We start from the raw sequence: 14,255 nt of genomic DNA, 5'->3' as shown, positions 1-14,255 counted from the left end.
TGCTCACCTCTCTAACCCTACCTTAAACCACACTCCCACCGACTCGCTTGTTTTCATTTGGTTTCTCAACAAATCAGGGCATTTCTTATCCTGGGATGTCTGCTCTTGCTTGGATATTGCATTCTTATCTTGATCACTCTCTTCATATCTCAACCTAAATATCACTTCTGTGAGAGACTTTCCTGGACCACCCTCCGTAAAAGCCACTTTCCCTCGCTGCTTTCCATTCCATTAGTGGGTTTATTGTTTATCTTATAGCTCTTAACCCTGGTAGAAGGAAAGCTCCATGAGGACAGGAGCAAGGATCTAGGCACAAGGTGAAGTATATTGTAAGGGCTGGCTCTTTTGCAAATAGATACTGACTGCAAAGGATGGTTACAGAGTAGCTGTCGTATATGATGCAACTATTTCCGCTTTATCATTTCCTTTCATATCTGTATTTTTTTAATTTTATGAGATAATATTTTATGTATTTATATAGTCAAATATCACAGCTATTCATTTACTATTTTTAATCTTTCTAATGCAATGTTGTATGTCAATTATATATCTCAATTAGAAAAAATATTGTATGTTTTATTCTGAGGGTAATGGAATTCCATTGAGGGATTTAAACTAGAAAGTTTCAAAATATTATTTACCTTTTATAAATATTCCTGTGGCTGCCGCATTTAAAATATAGTTTACTATCAGGTAATTTGGTAATGCCTATCCTGGTAATGTAACAAATTTCTATCCATAGTGATAATAATTCTTCTATAAATCAATCTTAAATAAACAACAGAAGAGCAATTTAGTAAAGATTATTGCAGATATCATCCTCTAAATGTTAATCATAAAATCCAAAGGAAATCAAATGTCTTTCAATAAAGGAATTAGTAAAAAATATGTGTTCAAAAATTCTATATTCTATAGCCATTGAAAAAGTTGTATATAAGGAATACTGAAAAAACAATTGGAAATCTTTCACAAATCAGTGTTGCAAAGAGGAAGTCAGATCACGTTATTATATGTGTATGTGGTCAATTCATTTTCTGAGTATGTTTATGTGAGGGTATACACAATTTTATATATATATATACACACACACACACACATATATACTTAATATATACATAATTATCTATCTATCTATCTATCTATCTATCTATCTATCTATCTATATCTGTTGAACTCTGCAATATTATGTTTAACCATGTTTGACCTCTAACAAACTGGCCTGTTGCTAAGATTAATCATTTCCAAATCTTTCCAAAATTGCTAAAATCATTAAAAAGCCTTCCAAATGTAGGTGTATTTGCATAGTCAAAGTCAATTGAACATGTTTGCAGTCATCCAGAAAACACAGTCAAATGGTGAGAGCAAATGAGGTGTCTTGGACACTAAATGTAGTTCAGCGAAAGTACCATCAGCTACAATATAAATAAAAGGAACGAAAACACATCATTTGTAGGGCTACTTTCTCCCTAGGAGCAACTTTTGTTGCTTTGGTTGTTTTTTTTTTGTTGTTGTTTTGTTTTGTTTTTATCATCAGAAGATTTTTAAAAAGAGAATTCTTTTTAATCCTCCCGATGGTGTCAAACAGCAATTTCTCTAAATTTTACATGTGGGAAAAAATGAGACCCAGAAAGATGAAGTCATTTGTCAGGATCTACACACTGGAGACGGTAGATTTGGAGCATGAGCATGGTTCTGCCTGACTGGGGCACACCGTCAGTCGGGATTAGCTGGAAGGACAACTGAATTCCCAGGACATCGGTCTCTGCTCTGCCCCAAAAATTATCACAAGGAAAATTTTTTCCAGGACACACACTGACTCATGTTCAGAACTGTTTTTCCCAACCATACAGATGTGTGTTAAAGGTGCTGTTTTGAAGGCTGGTCACAGACGACCCCTTTACCCATATTGGATAAACAGCAGAATAGCACTGGTGCGGTTGGCCCAGAGGTCCTAAGTAATGTGAGTCAGACTCAGTGCAGAGATCAAACCCCCTTCACAAGGGGGTTTTATCAGCCAAAACTGGGGACACAACTGTGAGGGAATTTTGTATTCCATCAGAACCTTTCCTCAGCATCTACCCAGAGCCTTCTATTACAAGCCAGAGAAACAGGGTATTTAGTTACGGCCAAATGAAAATTACACTGCAGAATGCTCTATTCCGGGGACCTCCTAGCCCAGGCATGCTATTTGTTGATTCCCATCCTGTGTTAATCACTTAAACCATCACTATCTAAGAAACAATGGAAAATAAAAATGAATGGCTTGTAATTTTCTTAACAACTCAGGATCATTCTTCATCATTCTCACGCCATAACTCCGTATTCTGTTTCTTTTGATACATCCCACCCTTGTTTTGCTTGTCTCTTGATTGATGTTTTCCTGTAAACAGTGCAATCAATTTACTTTAAAGCCAACTTCTATGTTATTTACATTATGCAGTTCAGAAGAATTATAGTCTGTCTTTTAAAACATGGTTTCAAGGGAAAGGTTACCTGTTTATATCCTTGACTTTGCCTTCCAAATGCTCATTTATCATACTTTTTCTCTTTAATTTTGTTTTGCCTGTTAGCCATTTCAAATGCAGTCAATAAGGCAGCTTTAGGAAAAGAGCATCTGGCATCACTGGAGCTGTAAACATGGTCTAAGGAATTTTGTTCTCCAAACTTCTGAGTCATCTATCAAATATCACTCGCTCTGACATGATGTGTCATTCATCCTAATGGATGTAACAGTGTTGCAAATGGAAATGCCAAATAAAACATTTTTTTTTCTCTTTTAGCCTTGCAAGAAATTCATAACAACCAAAAGAAGAAAACACCTAAATGGAAATGTATACATTTGGGAATGTAATTTCAAAGTTAAATGAATACAAAAAGACAATTGACACACAGAGAAAAGCAAGAGTAATCATACGTATAGAAAAATGCTTACTTCTGGGAATCATAAAAAATGTTTATTTAAATTACCCTGAGTTACTATTTTTACACTAGCAAAGTCATTAGAAAAATCAATTAAAATATGCATTGCTAACAAAGTTTCAGTAAAAGCGATGCATAGATATTGTATCATTAGTACTCAAATTGCTAAAAACTTCTTAAAAATAGCAAGCTACGATGTCACAGTACTTACACAAACATACATGTGTAAAGACCTTGTGATCCGATCTGAGGAATTTATTCTGAGGTTATAACTCAACAAACACAATGTATTATGCTATAAAAATGATTGTTAATGGATTATCCATCATGAAAAAAAACTTGATATAATTGAAATGCAAAGTCATATTGAAATGGTATAGTAATACCACTCATATTTACATAACCATTAAATGTGTGTTTATTATAAAGTCAAAGGAGATCCATGGAAGGGGGAAGCTTTCGTAATGTTACATAAAATCATAAAATATAATTGTATTTGCATAATTACCACTTGTGCATTCATACATGTTTCCTCAAAGCAAAGACAAAGTGGGAACCTAAAAAAATTAACAAGTTATTTATAAAAGGTGTTAGTTTACTATATCAAGGCTGTACACAATGTGTGTGTTTTGGACTTTGAGAAGGCAGTAGGAGAGATAACCATGTCATCATCTAGGTTTTTAACTCCTAAATATAAAAAAGACCTTATTTCATAAAACTGAAGAGTAAACTTGGCGATGTCCTAAGTTAAAGCCATTTAGGACTGCAGCACGTATCTTAAATGAACCCTTTCTATGTTTGACTCTTTCTCTCTCTCTCTTCTAGGGTATCAATAATCCTGTTTTGTCTGAAGATTATCTTGCTTTAGCACTCAAAGACCCAAGTCCCAGGCCAACCAGGATGAATTGGTCACCCTAATTTCTTTTGCTGGAATTCTAAGCCACCAGGCCCTTTGCACTGCAGGATTCCCTAATCCTTCCTGAATAGTAACCACGTCTCAGTCTCCACCTTTGCCCTTATGTGCTATTACAGTAGAGGTAGGGTTTGTTTTGCAGTCTTGGAGCCCTCAAATGGGCTCGTGGAGCTGGGGGGTTGGGGGATAAGGGTCAAGTTAAAAAACATAATGCAGGGTACTTTACTTGCTCTGTCTGTTTTTTTCTAAAGCAAAATAGCTCTCGGGGCTCCTGGCTGGCTCTGTCAGTGAAGCATCCGACTCTTGATCTCAAAGTTGTGAGTTTGAGCCCCATGCTAGGTGTAGAGATTGCTTTAAAAAAAAAAAATCTAAAACAAAGTAGCTCTCCTACCCCTAAGGATTTATTATTTCCTAAACCCTTCCCTGACTCCTCATTATGTATGTAGGAGAAACACATCAAGTATAGAGAATAAAATTGTATCTTTTTTTTTTAAGCTGTTCAGTTATCCACTGCATAGTACATCATTCGATTTTTGTTTTTTTTTTTAAGATTTTATTTATTTATTTGACAGAGACAGAGATAGCCAGCGAGAGAGGGAACACAAGCAGGGGGAGTGGGAGAGGAAGAAGCAGGCTCACAGCAGAGGAGCCTGATGTGGGGCTCGATCCCAGAACGCCAGGATCACGCCCTGAGCCGAAGGCAGATGCTTAACCACTGTGCCACCCAGGCGCCCCCATCATTAGTTTTTGATGCAGTGTTCAGTGATTCATTAGTTATGTATAACACCCAGTGCTCATCACAACACATGCTCTCCTTAATTCCCATCACCTTGTTACCCCCTCTGAAACCCTCAGCTTGTTTCCGGGGGTCCATAGTCTCTCATGGTTCATCTCCCTCTCTGATTTCTCCCCCTTCAGATTTCCCTCCCGCCCCCTATGGTCCTCCATGCTATTGCTTATGTTCCACATATGAGTGAAACCATATGATAATTGTCTTTCTCTGCTTGACTTACTTCACTTAGCATAATCCCCTCCAGTTCCATCCATGTCAATGCACAGTAGGTATTCATACTTTCTGATGGCTGAGTAGTATTCCATTGTATATATGGACCACATCTTCTTTATCCATTCGTCTGTTGAAGGGCATCTCAGCAACTTCCACAGTTTGGCTATTATGGACAATGCTGCTATGAACATTGGGGTGCATGTGTCCCTTCTTTTCACTCCATCTGTATCTTTGGGGTAAATACAGGAGAAAGTCTTACTCTGTGTCAATAAATTCATGTACTGACCTTCCTATTCTAAGAGAACATTTACCCTGTATTGGCTGATTTTTTTCACAAATCTTACCTCAATGAAGGTAATGAAAGTCTAAGGTCAAGGCTAGCTGAGTAACTCTTTTAAATCTTTAAGTCATAAAACTGGGTGTAGATAATCATGACTACTTAAACTACATATTTTAAGACACATAAATACATTTCAAATATCATCATTACAAATTCTTTATTGAGCCCATGTATGGCATCATTAAACTAACTTAACAACTAAGAATTTTTTCCTCTCTCCCCTCTGTCTTTCTTTCCCTGTCACATCTGAAACTATTCTGACATTTCATGTTATATACAAATCAGAGTAGGGGGCTAAGGGCTAACGAAATACAGAGAAGAATGATTTATGCTATTAATGACGTGATACAGACATAATGAATTGTCTTTCCCCATAAATCCAGCCTTTCAAATATCACATACTCTCCAAGCTTTTTTGAGCCACTTGGGTTACATTTTACGAATATACTATAGTTAACGTGATTTCCGAATGCACAGAAATGTTGCACTGTAGAAGAACTTGCACTTAAAACTCTCAGCCCTACAGACCAGTTGTGTCATGATGCCATTTATTCACACACAATTCCACCCAACCCAATGTACAAATAAGAAAAATGAAACCAAATCTCTTCTAGAACACAGTATCATTTTCTCTTCCTTCCTTGAAGTGAAGTTTTAAATTTTCTACCCCAATAATGTATTTTTATTGATTTTGTTAAAATGTCCATCATTACAAAGAAATATTTTAAATGCTTGAATATAGGCTTTTATGAATAAATGTTTAATCATTCCTGATAACAGATGAATGGCTCATTTTCTAGAAAGTTCACACTGAAAGCAGTTTTGTCCTCCTCCTCCTCCTTCCTGTCTCGCTCTCTCTTTCCCCACACCCCACCCCTCTTCTCTGTTTCTTTCTCAAAAACCAAATCCAATACCCACATGCAGGATTCAAATTAGCTGATATTTGGGGAAAATTCTCTCCCTCCACATATTCTCTATGTCTCTATATTTGTTTCCTAGGAGTTCTAAGGGGTTGATCGGGCCTAAAACATAACCGACTGGATTCAAATCATAGAAATATATCATCAGCTGAGTGACTATTTTTTGCCTTCTTAGCTGGCTTAATCTTCAAGGTTATTAACAGTGGTGCTTAGATGAACATACTTAAGCCATCCAGCACAATGCTGTGGAAAGCATCTTGGGAATATATCCACGGGACATGATAATATCCTTTCTCTCAGAGTTTACCGCTAGAAGAAGTATCTTGGCAGCATTATTCTGTCCTCAACTCCGCTGGATGATTGTTTGACAGATGGCTGAGTCTTTAAGAAATCTAAATCAAAGATTCAGAAATATCCTTTGGCTAGAACTGAGGAAATGTAAACCAAGTGTTTTAAATATAGAGAAACAGAAAAAGTCTCTCTTTAATGAAGAACTACATAAAAGGAGTGTCTCAGTGGGCAATGAAGGGTAGAGGAGAAGAGGAAGCAGTGCCAGTTACCTGACTGTTTTCTAATTTAGATCTTAGCACTAAGTAAATCCAATTCTCCTTGGGCTCTGAAAGATACTTCAGTATCTCTCCAATAGATTTCTTCTTTTTATTTAACTCAATCAAGTGGTTTTTTCCAACCTGCGACCAAAATGGCATTAAATAGGACAAATGCCCGGATAGAGTGGGTACTCAATAACTGTCAGTAAAATTACCATCTGGTCCCATAAATAATTAGCTTCTTTTCTCAGGAAAAAAAAAAAAGAAAGAATTAAAGGAAAAAATAAAGTTGTTCACTGGTATTCAAGAAGCTGAGAAGACGATCTACATACATTTTGGAAAAGAGGAGAAGCTAAAACCTACTGAGAATGACTGAAATTACTACTGTATCTGACTGTGATGAGCTTTCAATAATGGAGATGATGATTGTTTCCCTTCTGTCTAATTCTAATCCTAGGCCTTCATACTGCCAGCTATAATCTGGAAATATACATGGAAAGTGGTCCGAGAAAATGGAGTTTCCGGCATAACAAGTTGATATAATATGATCCAACACAACATTCATTTATTATAAATTAATGGTGGAGAGAATCAACACTACCAATAAGGTCAAGAAAAATTAGTCAGTTGTGGTCTATGGTCACACAGGAATATCTTTACTCACATAGCAGTGGGAGAAATTACAAAGGGAAATAGTATTTACATGAGTATGTGAGTAATTGTGTTTGGAAATTTACACATTGTCCCTTTAAACATTCCCCAAACAGGTCAATTAGTTATTATGATCCCTGCTTTAGATATTGGGAAAGCAAAGCTCACAGTGATCTATTCATTTTATTTCATGTTCACGTACTGACATTGTTATTAAATGCATCACTGCGAGCTTATATAGTGAAGACAAGACTTAAATATTTGAAATATTTAATATTTACACCATTGCTTACTAAAAGCTTCTTGCCCAAAAAGATAATAACAGCAATGAAATTGTTGTAAATATAGCCCATTATGTAATTCAGTGACCAAATATAGACTCATCTTATAATTAACCAATATAGGCCTGAGGTTCTTAACCTTATGAAAAAATAATACTCAGATTATGGAAACAGACACATTTGAATGTATAACCTATTTCTGACATACACAAACTGTGAGACAAGTTACTTTAACCTCTTGAAGACTGTATTTTTTTGTCTATAAAATAGAGAAAAGAAGTGCATATAGCTCACAGATTTATTGTGAGAATTAAAACGAGAGGGTAATAACCTGTGCTCACCAAATATTAACACAGTAAACAATAAATAAATTCCAATACTACAATTATGGTGTGCAAGTTTAATATATATATTACAAGTAACATATGCATGCATAACATGGAATATATAATATGTAGTATAATTCTTATGTGTGTGTATATTTTGTGTGTGTGTGTCTGTTCATATGTGTGTATTCTTTATTTAACCTACACCTGGAAAAGATTCAGAGGTAAAGTCAATGCTCAAATGCAGTAGCCATAGGGTCCTAGTTTTCAGAGATAACAACTCCCTCCTAATCTCTGTGCATTTTATTTCTTTTTTATTTTATAGGTCCTACTGGATCTGTCCTTTTGTAAATTTCCCAAAGCCCCTTATTGGGAAGATTCTGTTTAAATTCTCAATAAATAAACATTGCATATGACCTTACTCTTTCTTAGAGAACTTAAAACTTTTAGTGTGTTAGAGATATTATTTTGAAATCAAAATATTGGCTGTCTCCCTACCTCTCTCAACCATATAAAATACAATGGATTATTTTTCATAAAACCAAGAACAATTTTTCATAAATCTCTCACTTAGCTGCTTCTAATAATATTTCATGTGGCTTTCCGGATGTCATTTAGTCAAATTGACCATATCAAAATTTGTGCAATCCTGCCAAGAACCTCTCTTCGAACAAGTTCAACTAAACCCATAAGAGATCCCTGATGATCTACAGTAATGGTGAGGATTGCTTTTCATTAAAGCTAATATCAGACAATGCTTAGCATTATTGGCTTAATTCACTATAATCAAAAGAACTTTTTGTCTGAAGTTTTCTAGTAAATTGTACAAAGAGACTCTTTGTCTTTTAATGATGCAAGAGGATGGAAAACCTAGTCATAAAATTTCATGGCTGAGTTCTACAAAACCATTGTGCCTAATAGAGTATTGATTGAACCAAGTAGAAATATGGAGAAACAGTTGGAAATATTCCCAGGACATCTGAAAACCTAAGTAGCATTACATTTAAGAATTTAGCAAAACATGCAGGCAATTCTCTTAAGAGTTGCTGTCGCCTCATTTCAAGCTGTTCCTAGGGAATACAAATGTTGCCATGTGATACGTGAAAAACAGCTCCTGGGAACAGAAGTTTCTCTCACTTAACAGAGTTAAGAGAGTATCAAATGACCGTTTGGGCCATATTAGTCTTAGTTTTCCTTTATTTTGTTTTGTTGGTTTTCCATGCAATTCATGGATGAAATTATGAAGCTTATGTGTAAGACATTTCCTCTGACACACACTAAACAGCTCTTCTCTTTGATCATAAGCTTTCACAGAACTAATTTTATCTCACACATCAGCTGGGTTAACAAAGACTACTGTAAGGAATTACATTAACAATGAATTGAGCAAAAACTTATGTAACCATACTCAGTAGGTGCTTAATAAATGATCACAATTTTTGTTTAATTTGAATCACTCTAAAAATGTTTTAACACCTAACTCTAGAGTTACTGATTTTCTACTAATGGTTCCATGAAAACTTAGACCAGGACTGCACACAAATTTAGAAGTCAATGAAAAAAAGAAGAGCTAATGATAATTTATTTTTCTGTGTTCTCCTATGCCATACTTGGTAATGATTTTGTGGTATTTATATTTCTAATATTTTAAAGTAGGATGGGAAGTTAGACATACTACTTTGTAGATCTGGAGATTAAGTAATTTATCTAAATCATGTAGTGAGCTGGTATCAGAAACAAAAATTAAAGCCATATTTTCTGATTCCCAAAGATGATACTATGAAATTGAATGTACAGTTTATCATAGTTTCTGCCAAATTTTTTCCACAGATATTCTCCTAATATTTAAAATTGTTGTATTAACGTCTCCGGTTTTCATGCCTCCCTGTTCTCTATGCCATTGTGAATTACCATTTCCTTTACTATAAAACTCTTGAGAATTACTCCCACGTTCTATGGGAAATTGAGACCTCACAAAATGGTTAAATCTATGTTCAATGTCCTCTATCTTGACACCCTTGGATTTGCTATTGTCTCTGACTGGATGTCAACCCAAATGTATATTTTCCATTAATGACCCTAAATGTCATTACATCAAAGAATGTGTGAGTTGTTAATTTTATTGAGGGTTTTAGATAGTGCTATAATAGGGTATGATTTTGTAATTATTAAGTCATATGTAGTACAGCAGATAACAATAAAGAATATAAGATCAATTATTATATATTCCTCTCTTAACTCCCCCAGACATCCTGGCCACTGACAATTTCTCATTTGCAGTTCTCTCTGATACATACCCTAAACCTCCTTCTGCTATTGTTGCAGGATTGCAGGGTTCTTGTCTCATGGAGTTGAAAAATGAATCTTGTGGACAAAAGAGTGAAGTGAAAGTTTATTAAATGAAGGTGAGAACTTAAAGGAAAGAAAAGTCTCTCTAAAGTGAGAGTAGTCCCCAGTGGGTTGCCACTGAGGGCTTTTATGGATGGTCTCTTACACAAAACTGACAAGGGAACTTCGTAAATTTCTTGTCAATAACAGTCAGAGCAAACATGATGGATTTGTAAATATCATAAGACTATCCTGTCTGTATTTAGAACAAACATGTAGATTTGTAAATATCATGAGAATATCATGTCTATCTTTAGAGCAAACATGGTGTTCCCTTCTCTCTGGTTAATATCTCCTCTATAACATTCCTCCACAGCTGGGATTTCTGTGAGCCTGGTTACATAGCCCCTCGTGGGAGCCTAGTCAGGTAGACCCCTACCTGTCTCTCCCTACCTAAGAGTTGCCTGTCCCTTACTCACTGTGTTATTGAATGCTTTATTATAATAGTCTCTTAATCAATAAATATTTTCCCTTTTTATCTCAGCTTTGATAAATACTTACAGTGCTGTATTGGTGTTAGTTTTAACATGTACATTTAATTTAACTATATCCAAGAGAAAGGCTTAAGAATTTTAATGGTATAAAAAAGTTATACAGTATCCAAGAAGGTAAAATTTAAATTTGACATATAATCAAAACAATTTGACATATAATCAAAAATTTTGACATGCAAAAAATCAGGAAAATGTAAGCCATAATGAGGAGAGAAATCAGTAAAATCAGATAATAGATGGTGGAATTAACAAACAATGTCAAAACAGTTAATATAATTTAATCAATATGTTCAAGAAGGTAGAAAACAGAAAGACTGTGATAAAGAGAGACAGGAAATGTATTAAAAAACAGTCTTCATTAAATTTCTGGAGACAAAAAAAAGGAATGTCTGAGTTTTAAAAAATATACATGGAATGTAATGACAATAGGTTAGATACAGAAAATAGAATATTTGTAATGCACCTAAAGAAACGACAATAGAAAATACTTAAAATTTTAAAAAGAGACATAAGTGTTTTTTATAACCATAAACAAAATATTCTTAAGCGGCCTAATAAACATGAAATGGGAGTCTCCAAAATAGGGGAAAGGAAAGGAGGACAGAAGAAAACATTTTAAGAAATATTCGTTGAAAATTTTTCCAAACCCAATTAAAACTATAAATTCACAGATCATCATTCAAGACAGCCTCAATTAAAATCTCAGCAGGTTTTGATTTAGAAATTTACCAGCTAATTATAAAATGTGTGGTGAAATCAAAGGACCCACAATAAAACAACTTTTAAAGAAAGAAAAAAATGAAGGAATTACATTAATGTTTTCTAAAAGTTTTAATAAAGAAAATAGTGGTAGCATTTCTGAAATAAGCCGGAAATAAACTAGACAGAAAAAGACAAACACTGCATCATATCACTTACGTATGCAATCTAAAAAAAAAAAAAAAAAATCCAAATAATAGAAACAGAGAGTAGGATTATGGTTGCCAAGGACTGGGTAATGGAGAAATAGGAAGACACTGTTAAAAGGGTACAAGCTTTCAGTTATATAAGATAAACCAGTTCTGAGGCTCTAATCTATGGCATTATGACCATAGTTAATTAGATTGTGTTGTATACTTGAAATTTGTTTAGAGTTTTCACCAAAATAAGGAAGGAAGGGAGGGAAGGAGGGAGGGAAGGAAGAGGACAGTAGTTTAAAAAAAAAAAAAAGTGAGTGAGTATCTTCCCTAAACTTATGACAAATGGTCTCAAACGAAATAAGTTTTTTCAGTAGCTGCATCAGCAAAGCTCATTTAAGCTCAAAGAAATACCACAGATCTACACAGATTCCAGAGGAGAACGGCTTCTGGGGCCACAGAGGCTATTTTTTATGTTTGAACACTGTGTTCTACTTGCTTCACGCTATATTTGCCCATCTGTTTTTAAATGTCCAATAATGTGAACAGGCTAACTAAAATGGTCATCGTAGACCACAATCCGCAATTCGCCACAGTTGTCTTCCCCAGGGCTTGCTCTGGGGAGAATCCACATACATTTTCTGCATAATAAGGTGCCTTGCGGAACCCCCCCAAATGAGTAAAAAGTTCTGCTCACACAAAAGTTTAGTTGCCTTCATAAAAAAAAGCAAATTTTTATCCATGTTTTTTAAAAAATGTTTAGATATTCACTAAGAAAAATAGCTTACTTTTGGCAACTTAAATTTAGAGAGACAAACTATGTACATTTTTATTATTTCTAATGTGTTTTTTCAAATCTTAATGAATACTTTTCTAAATCCCACTGGAAGGTGAAGAAATATCTTCTTATAAGAAAAACATTCTAAAAATGAACATTGTCATTCTGCTAGAAGATGGTCCACACACCATATTCTCTCTGACGATACTTCCTTATCTGCCGTACTAGACATAACACTTTGTTCCTTTTTTCCCCTAGCTTAATATGTATAATTTTTCTAGCTTAATATGTGTAACGAATGAACATGGACTCTGGAGGCAGCTCAGTTCTCAGGCTCTTCACTTAGGGTCGCATATCCTGGTAAGCTACATATTACCAGTGAGATAAATTTTTATTTGTTAGAAATGTGTTGTCAAGTACTTAAATAAACAGCTACTTAAACACATATTGGTATATTTTTCTCACCTGAAATCCTCGTAAGTGTTGATTCGACTACCCTATATTGCCAGCAGGAATACAACCTCTTTCATTTTGTTTCCTCTCTGGCATCTGTAGTGAACTGGAGCTTGTCCTCATTTTTGTTCTTGCCACAGTCACAAGTTGGTTGCTGCAGCTCCGTATTTCACATCAGTGTTCAAGGCACCAGCTGAGGCTCTGCCCCCTTAATGGAAACAAAAATTTCAAGACTCCATCTAACTCCCACTAGCAGATTTGCAGTTAGACATCACGGCCCCTTACTTCAAGAGAAGCTACAAAATTAGGGAGCATGGTTAACATCGGCATGGACATAGAACATTCATTCACAGGGAGGTCACATTGAGGGGGAAGTGGGTGTCGTGTAGGTTCTCAAAAGTAAAGAGCACAAGAGCACTTATTCTACAGGGTTATTGTGATGCTTATGTCAGAATGTGAGTAATTATCTGTCACAAACTGAGCTTGAAATGATAATTAGTGCCATGATAAAAGCTATAGTCGTATACCTGCTTTAATCTTTCATATTCTACTTGAGAGTAAGAACTATATTTAATTCATCTATGTATATTTGGATAGTTCTCACTATTTAGAACAATGAAGATAAAACAGTATTTAGGCAATTATAGTTTTATTCATAAATATTTTTTCTTTTTTTCCCTTTTCTGTCTTTTAATTTATAACCTATCACTTTATATCAATCATTAACACTTTCTGTAAAATTTATAATTCATCTGTAAACTTTGTGAGGTTTGGCACTGGGGATATTCCTGTCTCTGTTAACTCTTCGGATTATCAATATTTTGTTTGCTTTTTCTTTTTTAAGATTTATTTATTTATTTGAGAGGGAGAGTGTGTGTGTACAAGTGGGGGGAGGGGCAGAGGGAAAGAATCTCAAGCAGTATCCCCACTGAGTGTGGAGCCCAAGCTGGGAGGGTTGGGGAAGAGATCAATCTCATGACCCTGAGATCAAGACCTAAACTGAAATCAAGAGTTAGATGTTTTCTTAACTGTCTGAGCCACCCAGGTTCCCCTGATTTTGGGGAGGGGGGGGGTTGTCTTGTTTTGTTTTTTTTAGGCAAAAGATTCCACCAAGTGTGTCTTACAATCTGGCAGAATTTATATTTGACATCTTTAAAGGAAAATCCTTAATTGGATTCTTCAACTTTTTATCAGCTTTATTTTTAGGAAGACAGAGGTTTTAGTTTCTTCCTGGCCTCATAGAGAATCCATTTAACTTATTCATTTCTTCAAATGTGCTCCTCCTATGCACTTTCTCTGATCACTTGAATAAAAAAAAAAAAATTGTGTGTGACACAGAAGG

The sequence above is a fragment of the Ursus arctos genome, unplaced genomic scaffold, assembly GCF_023065955.2.
Source record: "Ursus arctos isolate Adak ecotype North America unplaced genomic scaffold, UrsArc2.0 scaffold_23, whole genome shotgun sequence".
Taxonomy (NCBI): Eukaryota; Metazoa; Chordata; class Mammalia; order Carnivora; family Ursidae; genus Ursus; species Ursus arctos.
Note: the sequence above shows the minus strand (reverse complement) of the source record.